General features: G+C 35.0%; 1 protein-coding gene across 3 annotated transcripts in view; it reads left to right on the plus strand.

Annotated features, from left to right (window-relative positions):
• The window catches only part of LOC142979739 (uncharacterized), a 29,325-nt gene that overhangs the window by 7,804 nt on the left and 5,916 nt on the right, over positions 1 to 15,605 (plus strand). Inside the window, exon 1 of one of the 3 annotated variants that reach the window (XM_076124854.1) lies at positions 5,393 to 6,265. The exons of the other annotated variants lie outside the window; for them this stretch is intronic. The gene's annotated coding sequence lies outside the window, so the exon portion shown is untranslated. Of the gene's footprint in view, positions 1 to 5,392; positions 6,266 to 15,605 lie in introns of those variants that run through there. 3 annotated transcript variants of the gene reach the window in all.

A 15,605-nucleotide genomic window follows, 5' to 3' on the forward strand; every position in this document is an offset into this window, starting at 1 on the left:
TGCTGCTGTTATTTCGGTTGGGGTAGTGCGACCGGTTGTTTTTTGCTAACACGTATGTAATTACTTAGGAGACACGTAAGTACTTAGCTATGAGACACGTAAGCCCTTAGCTATGAGACACGTAAGCTTTGTGATATCAGGAATTTGTCTGATTATAGTTTAGTCAACGGATCTGGCGGATTTACGAGTCAAAATAATCATGCGCATATCTTTACTACTTACCTACAAATTACTGTAAAAGTCTAATAGCCGGTAAGCTAATTGGAATGTAGTTAATTAAGCGTAAACCACAGGAGCCGCATCCTAATGAAGAAAAGATTTTTTATTCAATAGTTGAGGTGAATGAGACATCCATTATCAATATGTATGGCCAAACTAAAAATAGATAAGTTAGTTTACAAGTTAATTCGCTTGTTTACATACAAATGCACTTAAAAGACGTTGGTTGTAGTTACTTTGCGGATATTACTTGACTGGTAGGCTATTTATAGTATTTATACTTCCATGGTCTCTTCTATTCTATCCCTTTAATCGGTGCTAGATGTACTATATCTAAGTATTAACTTCGGAAGTCCCAAAGATTAAATTAAAGTTGCATTTTAAAATTATAATGAGATTCACACTAAGCCTGCAGATAAAGCTAGGTACTAGGTAGGTACACTTAGGCAGATATTACCTATGTAGCAAGCGAGTTGAGTCAGCCACGGTCTGAATGACAGTTTCTTTACGTTGAGTAACCAATTAAATTACCTAAGCGGAAAGAGTTATAAGACATTTAACATCTTAACTAACGAAGATTACCAAAATTAGCCGCTATAGTGTACACTTCAAACAATAAATTATGCTTCATTACAACTTACGTTCAAACTTGATACCTACATCTGTAAATGAGTTACACGCTGTAATTGTGAGTACCTAGCTTTACAGTACATATATGCATAATCGTATTAGCAATGAATATTAGGGATGTGTGAGGCTAACCGTGTCAAGCCTACGACAGATCAGGGTGAACAGCTTTGCGTTTGCGCTGCCAATTATATCGTCGCCTCGCGATTACTGTACGCTGCGTTAGAGCGCGTGCCTTTACCAGATTATTTTCTTACAAAATCAAGACTAAAGGCCGTACGTACGTGAAAGACTTTCAAATCATTTTTATTATATACGTTATATGTTAGTAGGTATATTTAATCAAAAAGGCTCTATGATATTTTGGCGGACCACGCAACTGACACTGCGCAGAAATACCTTTGAAAGAAATTATAGTAAAGCAATAAAGCAGTTGTAGTATAGTTAAAACTTGAGAAAAAAATCTTAGGCAAGATGTAGCAGAGCGTTTTTATACTCTAATGAATGCGCAAACTGCTGACATGTATTTAAAGTAATTTACGAATAATGGCAATTGAATTAATTCATATCTTTTTGAAAGTTACCAATGTCAAATTCAAATCAAATTAATTCGTGATATAAATGACTTTCAGATAACATTTTGATTGCCCTCTAATCAGTCAATACTCATCTACATAATTTAAAAAGGCTTAAATCTAATAAATAATTCAACAGAAGTACATAATAATATTTTAATTCAGATAATTATCTTAAAAAAGGTTGACAAAATCGTCTCAATTTTTAAGTGTGCACATTGTTCATGCGCATGCGCATTAAAGCTCACTGTTTCAATTATATTCGTATAAACAACTTTAATAGCAATTTTATCAGGAAATGTTCGTATTAATATCGACTTAAGTGAACTTATTTTTCTGAATAAATAAAATGTACGATGTCTTTAGTTCTTATAAAACTGGATTATTTAACGAATAAATTGAATAACAGATTGAAGTGAGAACTGGCAGTCTAAGATTTATAAATTTCTTAAAGAACGGTATTCTTTTTACGTTTGCGTTTGGGAGGGACGGGATTCCATTTGCTAATGATGGTTTTTACTTTCAGTAAGTTAGATATTCAGCTGTACACATCTACTTCAAACTTTTCCAAAAGTTATTTGCTGCATAATTCCGTTATCATCCGCCTTTGATAAGTACTTATATCAAAATTTGGAATGAATTTTATTTGACTGTGGTTTGGAAGGTCAATAAAGTGTGTGTTTTTGTAAAACTTGTACAACAATTCATCCTTTTTTCGTTTCTCACATCCCAAATTCACGAAGAAAGTTTTAATATCACACAGAGCTCGATGTTTCGAGATGTTTCCAAGTAGCATTTTACTGAACCGTAAGAGGCAACATTAATTTTTAAGTAGGTATATCTAGAAAGTCCTTGTATGACTACGTTGGAACAGGAAATAAGTAGGCAGGTGTTTTCATACTACACTCGTGGTACATAAATGACGGATAAGTATTTACTTTAAATTGGCTGTCCGACAAATCTCGGTTTCATCTCCCTAACAATACGTGATTCGACTCAGTATGTCGATGAAAACATATAACATAGAAATACTATGTTCGTAGGACATTTTCCTTGTTTATATACTTCTCTGTAGAATCATTCCTACAATAAGTTTACAAAGCATCGCCGTCGCGGTGGTATTGCAATAAAATGTACGAATATTTTATCGGGCGTTTTAGGAGCAACTTCTTTTTACGATCGGCATCAGAATTTGTGTAGGCTGTAAGCCAACAACTGCATAAGTCATGTCGCATGCATTCAGCGCCGTTAAGGCGTCTCAATTTACAATTTAGACATAATCGCGTGTAGGGCTTTGATCGCAGTGTTAGTATTCTAGTGCCTAGAGCTTAGTGAATCTGTGCCTCGCATACATACCACTTCGAGCCGGTTCCGGTTGCCAAGCAAACCTGAAAAATCACTTCCAACTTTTTACCATTCCGTTACCGGTATTCCCATTAGTCTGATCGCGGAGATTTGCATGCGCTCTATGTAGATATGTACTGATAATGCAGAGGTCAGATTAAGTTAAGAGTCGTAAAAATGCGTCCTTGAGAAAGCATAAAAAATGGCTGTTCAAGTTTATGTAAATCTGATTGTAGCAGTTAGAATTATTGCCTCTACATATACCAATTCATCTTAATGTTACTTTCAGCACCCATAAAATTAAATATATTATTGTAAAACTATTATTCTTTTAACTATAAAATCTGTTTGTATAGTAGATGAGATGGACTTTGACAGCATCTCTATTAGCAGCGCTTCCGTCTCAGTGTGTTTCACTCGTACATCAAAAACTGAAACTAACTGCCAATCAATTTCGAAGCCAGCTCTCTACATCGCTTCAGAAGTAATTAGAATACAATGAGTGACAAAACAATAGGCTTGAAACAAGCAGTTTCACCAGGAACCGCTTGTTTATTAAAATGCTTTGTGTTATTAAAATGTTCATATGTCATGAAAGATAGCTTCCTAGAAAATGTGTGTCATGAACAAATGCCCCTGGTCACTTGGTCACTTCGCATACAAATCTATAGCTTTCGGAATTTCACCCCGGGCATGTATCTGGGCCAAATTAATTACCATGACAATAGTGTTGTAAAGTACATTATTTATACATACGGGGGTGCGAGTTTCTACCTACATTTGTGTACATTAACGGCTGGTTTATGTAAAAACAATACTCTGTGACCGTGGCATTGCCTATTGTTGGAAATATGCGTAGCCTGAACGGTACTTGCGTAATTTCAACTCTCATACCGTCTAAGTAATATTTGTTCATTTGTTATGTTTTGAGGAAAATTGGGCCGTAACCCACTATGCTACTATACCCAAACCACTTTCCATACAAATCTTCAGCTTGAAAATAATTTAAAACTCATACTTTTATTGGTAAGTCAAATAAACTTTATAATCTTGTTACCTGTTCAAAGAATTAAAGCCATATTTTACTCAAGCAGTAAGTATTTATTTACAGTATTTGGTCACGTAGAGATGCATTACTCTGAAAATTTGCAAGAAAGTATTGAACAAATTTAGCTTTAAGACTGCAGAAAAACATTTAAATTATACGTTTAGATAAACAACTCTACTCTCTCAAATTATCGATTTAATATTTCGACAGATAAGGACTCCGGATCTTACAAGTTAGGTTAACTTTAACTAATTTGCTTGGTGTCATTTACCTCGTGGATCTTACCCCTTGTTACATTATCTTGTACTTATTTAATAAGTCCAAATAATTATTTATAAAATAAACAAACAGCATAAAGGACCGAAAGTCGGCCATATTAATCCACACAAAATGATTAAACATGATTGACTGTTTCCGGCGCGATGATGTGATAAATTGCATTACTCGATGTTATTGATATTATGTAGTTTACATGTGATTACATTTCCTTATTAAATCATTTCAACCAATTGCTTTTACATAGTTACTCGAATGTAACACGTAAGCACGAAAAGTTAAATGGCAAGGTTTAGGGTACTTAATATCTGCCTTGTATAACTAACAGCAAAATGCAACTAGAAAACGTACAGAAATAAACAGCCTTATAATTCTTCTATAACCAATCCTAGTTTTCAAGAATGAATCGATTACAAAAAGACAGTATATCGATACCTATGTTCTACAATTAATTGTTACACTACTCTCTAGCTGTCTAGCCATTTAGCTCTATTAAAACAGAGATATTTGGTAGATAGATCTGGAGTCTCAGTACAAATACATAAAATCAGATACTCACGTGTATTACAAAATAGACTCACAATACACAATAATACTTACATAAAATTGTAGTTAAAAAGGCTCGTAAAGATAAAGGTAGCGGCATACTAAGAGCTTATTGCGTACAGAACATTCAGAATATTGTGAGCATCTCCTTCGCATTTAACGCTAGTAAACAAAACAATTTAAATCATTGTTTTGTTTACATATTTCGTTTTAACGATTAAGATGTCAGTGAAGGTAAGTGCTACGGTATGTTGTCTGAAACGCGGCCTAATTGTTGCCACCATTGAGCAATCTTATATAATTTGCGTAATTCCGTATCTCACGATATGTTCCGGCCCGATTCTGTCATACAACATTGTGTCACCGAAACCTTACCTTAATTACACTTATGTACTTAGCTTTGTTTTTACTTTCATTGTTATTTTTCCTTATTTTTATCGCGAGTAATCAAACTCACTTTACCGTTGTACATTTGAAGGCCTTAGAAAATCTAGTATTTCTCTAATCTTCATTCAGTACGGTAATAGCCTAGCAATTTCCTTTCTACAGACAATATGCAATGATCACTCGACTACGATATTATCTTACCTGGGAAATAATACCTGTAATGTGTTGTGTAATGTTAACAAATAGAGATTAGTTTCCGATCCGAACGTGGTTAGTGTTCCAAATACATAGGTAAATGTTCTGCGACTCTATTTTGTATTACAACTGCGGAGCAAGTTTAACTTAAAATAAAGCCATTCAATCTTCATTATAAAAACATTTCCGAAAAGTAATAACCGTTTGCATACATAATGTATTTATTCAAGATGCAAAAAAATGTTTACGAAAATGAATACGAGCATACGACCTTCACACTTGCAAAGGGCGCAGACGGCTGGTTCGCATCAGATTCACTTATGTGTGTTACCCATTAAGAAACGAAGCAGGAAAAGGAACACCGCTAACCCAGTGGCCAACTGGCGAGGCGACGTCGAACGATTATACCCGCCCGAGCCTCCATTCCGTACCGGTATCGCCGCGCCAGCGCTCGCAACCAGATACTTAACTGACTCTCATTACTACAGACATTGGCACGGCACTAAACACACGACCTTATGGCTGTCGAGCCATAAGCGATGAGGACCGACCACCTGTCACCCCGGGGTGCTACGCTCCATTGTTTGACAATGCGGAAAGCGAGGAACGCGCCGCGCATCACAATTAGCGAAGAGAGTTTCGGCGACATGTGAATACAAAGTTGTCGTCGATATTGTGCCACTCGAAGAAATTACACACGACGAAGGACTCGAGGACGAACGTGACGGACGCCGCTACATAAATTTTCAAGTATCAATACTAAAAAGAAATTTGTCGCGGATTATTTCGAAGGAGGGCGGCTGTTTTATGGAATAGTGTTTGTATTGCGCGAGCGTGCCCGAAAGTTTGCGAAATTTTGGCAACGACACAGCAAGGCAGACGCGCGCGCAGCTGACAAGCAAACATTCAATACATCCTGTGATGATCGCTCGTGAGGGTTTTCCGGAAACTGTGTGATTAAAAGTGGTCGATACTCGGACAAGGACACCATTGCTACGTTTGGTGCGTTTTACATTTATTCCTACGGAACAGTTGTGATAATATTAAGGTAAGTTTAATATTTAATTGTGACCGTTAGAATATTTTCAATTAGCGTCAGTGCTCAAACATGGGTCATCATTGTAATAATTTAAATGCGGCCTCGATTAAATCCTGTTTGAAGTGTCACGACAAGTGCGGTTTTGCTCGTCCTGGTTTATAATTATGATCTATCAGTTTTTTAACGCATTCGTCAACACAAAGCTGATCTATTAACACATTACTTAGCAGTGAGTGTTTTATAGCACACATTCACAACGCGAATAAATTAATATTAATGATTTAAACGAACGATAATGGACTCATTTCGAAAAGCTGTCGGTGTTAGCACGCGTCTCTACATTAAACATGCAATTATATTAGATTAATACCCTGCAAATAATGACCATAATATTTTCAACTTACAAACTATTCCAGTTAGACTTTTTTATTGGTACTTTTTATAGTCTAGTTAATTTGTTAGAAAATAACGTGTGGCTAAGGCAGCGTTACTAGGAATAATAAGATAATAACAGTTCATTCAACTTCATGTACATGAAAAGTAAAGAATTTAGTTTGTTAACTCGGTACAACTACACGTTTTAAATATTAGTTTCATGATGCGGTAAATTAGCTTACCTTAAATTTTTTGCAATTAATGAACTTATCGAATAGACGATTAACGTAAAAATAATATGTGCAGTCATTGAAGAAGTCGTCGTCGTACAGCTGTAACATTGCAGCGATTTTAATCTAAAATGATGGACTATGTAAATGATATGTTCCCATCGAATCGTGATTTTATCTAAAGTGGGGCATGAGAGGTTGCGATGCTGCCAAACCACAGCGGCACTAAATAAGGTCGGGTCGTACATAATAAGAGTCATGCCGGTGCCATAAAACGGTCCACAAGTTAAAACAATAACACATTTGGCTGAGATGAAATGCGGTGATTTGGACCACAACGAGCTTTGGCTCTTTGCACAGCATGAAGCTACTGTCGAACTAGATGTTCTTTAGGTCATCCGTATAACTGACTAGTTTCTGTCCCGCGACTGTACCGCGCGGAAACGTTTCCGTAATCTATCGACTACATTCTGCGATCAAATATATCCCATAGTCCCTTAAAAGAGCTAATTACTAAATTGACCACTATTCTTGTCAGCTATTAAAATTAGTAGGTTAATGCTGGAGCCAGTATTCATCTCTATGTCGGCAAAATAATAATTAGCAAAATCGGTCCAGTGGTTTTTGAATTTATACACCCGAAACGAAGAAACAAGTCTCCTCTCTTTATATTATTCGTAAAATAAGCCTATAAATGTAGTCACGGAGCTGTAAACGGGGCAGATACAGCAATTTGATCTCAGCAGCTAAAATATGCAATTTGAATTTAGCTTCTGCTGGCGATAAGATATTTTTTTCGCGTACGTTTTTTGACTAATTAGTTATCCGTCATCGTCATATTATAATAAATATTTCTTATAGAATAAATGGATTGACCCAGAAGCACACTGTCTTCACCACATTATAATCGCGATTTTAATAGTGAAGTTCTAATATTTTTTTATCTATATTATCTATATTAATTTTACAGTACGCAATACCATGTGCGGATGATAATAACGACTGATTTCATAACTTTTAAAAGTTAGATGTTATTTACTGCAAACTTGGTGCTTAGTATCAATCTAATTCGTTTGGCAATAACTCTTCTGCACTATAACTCTACAACTACTAAGAAGTCTCACAAGTAGAGCAACTGTTTGCTACAATCGCTTATGATAGAGACATGTATGATTGACACATATTGTTTAAGAACATGAACACCTTTTAGACTATTTTATCTTTATCTTAAATTAGCTAGTCGCGTTTAAAATCGAAATTGAAACGAAATGGTTCAGATCTTTATGTGAATTTCAAGGCAAAGTTTCAGAATTAATTTACACTATAAATTAATACTTAAATGTAAAGCTTTTTTTAATTTACCAATTCTACGCGGATAGTGTGTTCATTGCAGTGAGAACTTTACCGACGTTTATAGTGTGCGTGTACGTCGAGCTCCAAGTTTATAGCCTGACACTATCACGGGTTTGTCAGACAAGATGCAATTTATTGTGTGTAAAGCTAATTTACTTGCATTGAATGAAGACTTTTGGATGCTGTGACATCACAAACACCGAATGTAAATGAAGTGTAAATATTTTTAAATTGCACTTTAAGGTTTAAAAGATAGACCCTTGTAACTTTAGAATCTGACATTTTTTAATCATTTTTAATTGATACAGATACATATTTACTTTGACATAAAAATACCGCGTCCTAATATGCAATATTCAGTAAGTTAATTGATGTTTTAGTAGTCTTTACATCTAATTGCGAACAGCGCGACAGAATCATCCAAGCGAACTTGACATACGCGTTAAACTGTAAGATTATTATTGTTTACACGGCAAATCAGTGCACATTCCTCATCCAATTATGATATAATCTAACGTGACATAACAGTAAGTACAGTCATTATGGATGAAGTAATCTTAGTAGCGGTGTTTCGATCTAAGTGTCTTGACAACCGTTTATTATCACTTGCTGACTTGGAGCATTATACTAATGAACATATTTTTTTCAATTACTTTAATCATTAACACAGTATAAATACCATATGAATTCGTCTGTGTTAATACAGACAAAAATAGTTTAAAGTGTAGAGATTTTAGTCATTTATGGGACTGACAAAATCAATATTATGGTCCAAAGTCTTTTAAAATAAACAAACTCAAAAAATCAAATGAAGAAACAAGCGTTTGTACTGATCGCAATGATTGTCGGTTATAAAAGTATTAACTCCAAAACATATCAAATCATATCTAGAAAAATCTTAAGTTTATGCGGCGCTTTACTTCTAAAGAGTTAAAATAATTTCCAGTGATAGCAATTATCACAGGAATGCTATGTCGCCCTAACTAGGGCCACGACTTAGGTCAATGTAGATAAAATGGCTTTGACCTCTAGCGGTATTCTGTTAGAAAACCTTCATTTCTTGTCGTAACTCAAAAACGAGGGGAACTAAATTGTTTGGTGAATGGAAAATTCTGGCAAAAAATAAGAACCTCGAATAATAAAACTTAAGGTTTCGTTAATTTTGCACCTGTTTCTTAGTCTAAAAGAACAGCAATACGAAGTTTGCGTAGATAGTTTTAACAAATGGGATGCTTTAATACCTCGCTATTAGATAGCAAATTTCCGTATTGAATAATAAAATATAGAGGTAAATACAGGATTAACACCCGATTTCGTGCATGAAAGTTCTAAGAATAAATAAAATATACAATGTCCGGTGAATTCATGATGACATTTCGATTACATTAAAGACTTGATTGGAAGCATCGGCAAGTACTCTAGGGCTCTCAAGTGACTACACAACAAATACATTAGCACACGTGCTGCGAATAACAAATACTTACACGAATAACAAAAATGGCTATCGATTAGAAAATTTGATTAAGTGCGACGATAGTTTTCTAGTGCTATATGTAGAGCAGGAAATAAATAAAAATATTTATGAATAAAGACGAAAATAAGGCCGCAATAAATTCTTTATTTTACTGGACCAGCACAAATAAAACTAAGCAATCACATTAAATAAAAGATCTTAGAAGCAAAATGTATTATAAGACAATAACTAAGTACTTATATTTATATCAAACATACATTTCCAATTAAATAAAACATAAACAATCAAAATAGTAATAAAATTAGTCAATTTCAATGATTAACTAAGTACTAGGGACTAACAGGAACATGCTTATCAGCGCTAAGTAATCTTAAATATTGTTTATTATAAACTTTCTTGAATTCAGACGCGCAAGGCACGATTAATTCGTAATATATTGGAGGCATATTTCCAAACACTTTTTTATAACCCACGGTCGTTATTTTTATTGTGAAATGGACTAAACCATTAGATGGTTTATCAGCCACCACACCTTTGGAACAAAACCTTACTACAAACGACACGCTTGACATTGCAGGCACTACACATTTCAACGGCGAAACAGTTATCAATCTCTTTATTTTTGTAGTTAGATTAATGAAAACGGTGATAGGGTATATTCCGTGCGTATTAGTAATGAAGAACCGATCTTCAAAATAACCGTGGGAAAGAGATAGTTCGGACATGTCCAGAATTAAGGGTGCTATTTGTATTGGGTTAGGAAGAATCTCAGCAAGAACACTAACACTTTTGGTTATTACAACACATTCTGTTACTGGATCGATTAGTTCTAAATCATAGCAACTATGATGGTAACCTACATGCTCAGCTTTTGTTAAATAGATAGGTATCTTTCTCTTCGAAGATGGGGGTAGAAACAAATAGTTGTATTCGAATACAAACGCTTCTAAAGCCATTTGCACAATATCATAAACAATCAGATATAGAGTAAGATCCCAGAGCTGCCAGACCTACGTCATTTTAGCAAAGCTGAAATTTTGAGGATTGTTAGTATAAAGGGTCTGTTAAGAGGTATGCACATCCACTACCTTGAAAGCGGGGCCGTTTCTGAGGTAGCGCGGAGTGAAGGTGCGTAAAAAACGACCCAACCTACGTTATAGTAGCAAAGTTGGTTTTCAGATATGTTATTAATGATATTATGTAGAATTAAAATTGACTATTGCCAGACCGTTTCCCGGGGCCATTACTTCTGCCAGACGCCTTAAATGTTGTTAAAAAATGAGGTCAACTACGTCATAGTAGCAAGGCTAAATTTTATATATGTTATTAAAGGTACAATTTTAAGACCCCCTGTATGCGGACAGACCATTCCGCAGGGCCCTTTGTCCCCTAGACGCCATTAAACTTTCCCTATGAGTGCGAGAGTAAGAGCATTATTCATACGCATAAATGAAAAACAATTGAATTAAAAAAATAAAAATTGAAAAATTATTGAATACTAGCTGACCCGCGCATCTTTGCTTGCGTCACTTAAGAGAGATAGGTCAAAATGTTACATAAACGGGTTATGTAACATTTTTCACTGGTACTCTGCTCCTATTGGTTGTAGCGTGATGATATATAGCTTATAGCTTTTCTCAATAAATAGGCTATCCAACAGTAAAATATTTTTTTATTCGAACCAGTAGTTCCTGAGATTAGCGCGTTCACACAAACAAACAAACTTCTCAGCTTTATAAAATTAGTATAGATTAAAAGTACTTGGAATGTTTAGGAAGATACCTAAACATTCCAAGTACTTTTAATCTATACTAATTTTAATCCGGGAACATTATATAACTCGCAGATAAATTTTTGAATTACATCAAATATATTTTGTTCCTTCGCTTTATCAATAGATAATTCAACTTCTCCGAATTGAACAAAAGCTTCTTGATATTCTGGCGATTTCTTCAAAATTTTAAATGGTCTGAGCTGAATTGATGTAGATGCTGCACGGCTACAACTTTTCATTAACACGTATACAGTCGGCGATGTGAATGAGAAATTCCACCGGCAAAATGTTAAAAAATTCGACGCAAGTAATTTACCTCCTTGTAAATCTGAATTGCTTCAACAATTTCGACGAGCAAATTATATTGCGGGTGTCTGGAGTAATGCTCATATAAAGCGTCCTAGCATTTTAAGCCCAGCAAATAAAGGGTGGGTTCTAAAGGATAACCATTATCATTTTAAGTGGTTTGATGGTGACCAATTGCCAAGTTTCGTAAGCGAATCACTTGAAAACGAATTAGGTATTTTATTTTAACTATAAATTATTTCAATATACCTACTTGTAACTATTTTCAACATCATTACCTACATTTTTTTTTACAGAGAATTCAAGTAACAATGAAGACGATGGTGGAGATGATTTAAATATTCAATTTGATGAGGGAAGTAAGAGCACAGATAATGATGATGATGATGAATGACTACAATTTTTTTTTCATAATTTTTGTGAATAGTGTAAACCATATCTATTTTTAAAATAATTCCCAAAATAATGTTACTTATCTTCCTAAACACTCCAAGTACTTTTAATCTATACTAATTTTATAAAGCTGAGAAGTTTGTTTGTTTGTGTGAACGCGCTAATCTCAGGAACTACTGGTGCGAATAAAAAAATATTTTACTGTTGGATAGCCTATTTATTGAGAAAAGCTATAAGCTATATATCATCACGCTACGACCAATAGGAGCAGAGTACCAGTGAAAAATGTTACATAACCCGTTTATGTAACATTTTGACCTATCTCTCTTAAGTGACGCAAGCAAAGATGCGCGGGTCAGCTAGTATTCAATAATTTTTTAATTTTTATTTTTTTAATTCAATTGTTTTTCATTTATGCGTATGAATAATGCTCTTACTCTCGCACTCATAGGGAAAGTTTAATGGCGTCTAGGGGACAAAGGGCCCTGCGGAATGGTCTGTCCGCATACAGGGGGTCTTAAAATTGTACCTTTAATAACATATATAAAATTTAGCCTTGCTACTATGACGTAGTTGACCTCATTTTTTAACAACATTTAAGGCGTCTGGCAGAAGTAATGGCCCCGGGAAACGGTCTGGCAATAGTCAATTTTAATTCTACATAATATCATTAATAACATATCTGAAAACCAACTTTGCTACTATAACGTAGGTTGGGTCGTTTTTTACGCACCTTCACTCCGCGCTACCTCAGAAACGGCCCCGCTTTCAAGGTAGTGGATGTGCATACCTCTTAACAGACCCTTTATACTAACAATCCTCAAAATTTCAGCTTTGCTAAAATGACGTAGGTCTGGCAGCTCTGGGATCTTGGTCCAATACGTAAATTCGATGATAGACATGTCACCGTTTGTTGAGGACTTTGCCTCGAAAGTATGACTCTGAAAGAAGGTTGACTTATTATTTTCAACGGAAAACTTGCGTTCTGCTAAACTTTTATCACTCGGTGGCGCCGGTATTATAGATGCTACCTGGGAATCCCCTGCAAAATTCACTTCTCGTTTACGAATATGTAGGTGATACGAATACGTGTCATTAACAGAAATGCTCAAAATACCATTCGGGAATTTAGATTCAGAGTTGTTTTTTATGAGCCACGGATAAATAGGAGGTATTGTTACTATGTCTGTTGCTGTTACTGAACGGTCTAATCCAAATGTACTAACGATTGGAACAAAAAGCGACTCTGTAGGTGCATTACAGTAAACATCACGACCAATAGTGAATAACAAACCCGTTTGAAATGCTTCTTTTGACTGAAGCTTAAATATAAATTTGTATACCAATGGTATTCCGGGGTACAATCGCTTTGGTACGACAGGCAAAAGATTGGTCATTGCAAATGGTTCAAGGTCAGAAACGTAGTTAAACCTAATATTTAGATATTCCCCTGTTCGGTTCGTCAGTGAGAATAATAAAAATTGCTGATCCGAAACATTATCCTTAATAATTACTTTTGAAGGATTACATACCACTGCCGAAGTAAAAGTTCTTGGTTCTATGATGTAAGTGTCCTCACTAGGCGACAAAGGTTTCTGAACAGAGTGATAACTAAGTTCTTTCGTTCGTAAACTTAGAGGAGATAATAATTTATGTGTGTTTGTGTTAATTTTAACCGGTAAAGCATACATAGAAAGCTCACTGCTTTGTATTACAGCTTCGACTTTTGAAGGTCGAGAAACACCAACGAACTCAGATACAGATGGGTTTTCTGTATTGGGGTGAGGCGATCCTAGGTCCTCATCAACTTCTTCACCTTCAACTTTTGACGGTGTTTCCACTGAGGCTTCAGAGACCAAAAACGTTTTAGATTTTCTTGAGGCAGCTTCTATTTGACGCCATTTTGCAGCTGTTCTGGCTAGTTCTGCAGTAAGTTGGAAGGGTGACGGTCTTGTTGACTGGATATACAACTTTTCTATAATAGCCGCCTTCTGTAGATTTGCATATTGAACTCTCCGCTTGTAGTCAGTTTTTGAAACATGTAGTCGTTTTATCAGATCTTCCCATCTTGGTAAAGATCGAATATCAAAGTCAAATTCCTTTTCAACTGACTTTATTAACGCTTCTATATCGAGATTGTAATCGTTTGTATCTCTTTTACGAATGTGGATGCACTTCGATTTCTGCATGCCTATATAATGTAATTATTTTTTTCAGAAGTATATAGCACAGGGTAACGTGGTTATTACAATGTTTTGCCAATTTCAAAGTCTTTATAGATATGTATACATACGTCTGCATGACAATGACATAGACGTAATGTGTTTTTTTTTGTTCGAAAGTATTTCTGGTTTTATGCCAAATAATAATAAGGATAAACATCCGATTTGTGAAAGTATGCATTGTACAAAATGTATGTCCGGTGAATTCTTGATGACATTTCGATTACATTAGAGACTTGATTGGAAGTATCGGCAAGTACTCTAGGGCTCTCAAGTGACTACACAACAAATACATTAGCACACGTGCTGCGAATAACAATTACTTACACGAATAAAAAAACGGCTATCGATTAGAAAATTTGATTTAGTGCGAAGATAGTTTTCTACTCATATTTTAGGGCAGGAAATGGTTAATTGTTAATTATTTAAAGCACTTCTGTCCCACTATTGGGTACTAGACTGGGTTTAGCTTACAAATTCAGCTTTCTCGTATCAAATTCATAAACTTTAAACTTACACATAACTTAAGTCAAAGATGTGTGTCCTAATTTTTTAACCTTTGGCGTTCGTATTGAGGTTCCTTACTTTTCTCATAAAACGTTGATACAAAGATTTCACACAGTTTACAACAATCATGTCTAATTATGTAGTGGTAGATGTTGCTCGGTAATAGTTATTGAAGCTGCAACGAATTATTCTATGCTAATATAACAATGCATAAGACCTGCTCATTTACCGATTGTTATCGACTATTCAAACCCCTAACGGTCACGCATGTTACTAGTATTGCAAGCCTGAAAGCAATTACCATTTACGACGCTCGGAATTATTTTAAGTTGTATGTTTAAGCTTTTTGTTAACTTTTAGTGCATACATTTGCAATTTTCACGCTGTTGTTCTCATTGGGCTTGTAGCTGCTTGCTTAATGGTTTGGACTTCATGCTTTTCTACCAATTTTCTCATATTATTTATATACGAGCTACTTAAACTTTGCCAGTGTTTATTCCTTACTGGTTGAAAATTGGACTCACAATAAAATCTCATACGAATCGAACTATAGGTACCATTCCAAAGATATATTTTAAAGGAAAATAAGACAACGCTGAGAGCCTATTAACGAGTGAAGAAGTCACTAGTACATTTAGTTTTTCTTAATCAGATGTAAAGTTACATCTCTAATTGACACTTGTATGAATAATCTCATAAAAAAAAGAACAAGTCA

The sequence above is a fragment of the Anticarsia gemmatalis genome, chromosome 17, assembly GCF_050436995.1.
Source record: "Anticarsia gemmatalis isolate Benzon Research Colony breed Stoneville strain chromosome 17, ilAntGemm2 primary, whole genome shotgun sequence".
Lineage (NCBI taxonomy): Eukaryota > Metazoa > Arthropoda > Insecta > Lepidoptera > Erebidae > Anticarsia > Anticarsia gemmatalis.